The 1,899-nt window shown below is 48.9% G+C and overlaps 1 protein-coding gene across 1 annotated transcript in view; it reads right to left on the bottom strand.

Annotated features, from left to right (window-relative positions):
• The window catches only part of pcsk7 (proprotein convertase subtilisin/kexin type 7), a gene marked incomplete at its 3' end in the record, with an annotated part of 16,700 nt that overhangs the window by 6,227 nt on the left and 8,574 nt on the right, over nucleotides 1-1,899 (bottom strand). The window lies entirely within an intron of this gene.

Below are 1,899 nucleotides of genomic sequence, written 5' to 3'. Positions count from 1 at the left end.
GGGAGCATCGGTGCACAGCTATTTTGAGGTCTCTCCAGAGATCTTCGATCGGGTTCAAGTCCGGGCTCTGGCTGGGCTACTCGAGGACATTCACAGACTTGTCCCGAAGCCACTCCTAGGTTCTCTTGGCTGTGTGCTTAGGGTCATTGTCCTGTTGGACGGTGAACTTTCCCCTCAGTCTGAGGTCCAGAGCGCTCTGGAGCAGGTTTTCATCAAGGATCTCTCTGTACGTTGCTGCATTCATCTTTCCCTCTATCCTGACAAGTCTCCCAGTTCCTGCCGCTGAAAAACATCCCCACAACATCATGCTGCCACCACAATGCTTCACTGTAGGGATGGTATTGGCCAGGTGATGAGTGAGAGATTCAACTTGGTTTTATCAGACCAGAGAATCTTGTTTCTCGTGGTCTGCGAGTCCTTTTGGCAAACTCCAAGCTGTCATGTGCCTTTTTCCGTTTGGCTACTCTACCATAAAGGCCTGATTGGTGGAATGCTGTCGAGTTGGTTGACCTTCTGGAAGGTTCTGACATCTCCACAAGGGAATGTTGGAGCTCTGTTAAGAGTGACCATTGCGTTCTTGGTCACCTCACTGACCAAGGCCCTTCTCCCCCGCTCAGTTTGGCTGGGCAGCCAGCTCTAGGAAGAGTCCTGGTGGTTCCAAACTTCTTCCATTTACGAATGATGGAGACCACTGTGCTCGTTGGGACCTTCAATGCTGCAGAATTATTGTTGTACCCTCCCCCAGATCTGTGCCTTGACATAATCCTGTCTCTGAGGTCTACAGACAATTCCTTTGACTTCATGGCTTGGTTTCTGCTCTGACATGCACTATCAACTATGGGGCCTTATATAGACAGGTGTGTGCCTTTCAAAACTATGTCTTATCAATTGAATTTACCACAGATGGACTCCAATCAAGTTGTAGAAACATCTCTCATGGATGACCAGTGGAAATATAATGCACCTGAGCTCAGTTTTGAGTGTCATAGCAAAGGAAGTGAATAGTTATGTACATGTGATACAGTATGTATTTATATTTTAATACATTTGCAAAAATGTAAAAAAAACAGTTTTCACTTTGTTATTATGGGCTATTTTTGTAGATTTTTTAGAAGAAAAATTAGCTCTATTTTAGAATAAGTCTGCTGTAACGTAACAAAATGTGGAAAAAGTAAAGGGTTGTGAATTCTTTCTGGATGCACTGCACTGCACAACGGCTCAAACTGTTCCTAGATCAGCACACGGTCCCAGAACAGCGAACCCGGTCCAGAACCCGCAACGCTGGAGTCTGAAACGTCTTTCCTCAACCCCCCACGTCCTCTCTCCTCCCCTCCCCCTCAAAAGACTGACTGACTGACCCGATTGATCTGAACTAAGGAAAAAAGTAGGAGGAAGGCCCATGAGAGCATCGGGTCTGGAGCGTTCTCTTCTCACCGTGGCTCCGGACCCAGTCGGGGTTTCTGTGTCGGTTGGCGGAACCGCCGGTCCAAGACCACGTTACCATGGCAACGACGCCAAACAGCGGCAAACAGAGCAGAGCTGTCCTTTATTCTCTCATGTCATCCATCTCTCTCTACCTCCTCCTCATCCCTTTCGACCTCCTCCTAATCCCTCTCTCTCTCTACCTTCTCCTAATCCCTCCCTCTCTTCCTCCTCATCCCTCTCTCTACCTCCTCCTCATCCCTCTCTACCTCCTCCTCATCCCTGTCCCTCTACCTCCTCATCCCTCTCTCTCTACCTCCTCCTCATCCCACTCTCTCTACCTCCTCATCCCTCTCTCTACCTCCTCCTCATCTCTCTCTCTCTACCTCCTCCTCATCCCACTCTCTCTACCTCCTCCTCATCCCTCTCTCTCTACCTCCTCCTCATCCCTCTCTCTCTACCTCCTCCTCATCCCCC

The sequence above is a fragment of the Borostomias antarcticus genome, assembly GCF_949987555.1.
Source record: "Borostomias antarcticus genome assembly, chromosome: 1".
In the NCBI taxonomy this organism is placed as follows: Eukaryota; Metazoa; Chordata; class Actinopteri; order Stomiiformes; family Stomiidae; genus Borostomias; species Borostomias antarcticus.
The sequence above is the reverse complement of the archived record's forward strand: the minus strand, read 5'-3'. Positions and strand labels throughout refer to the sequence as shown.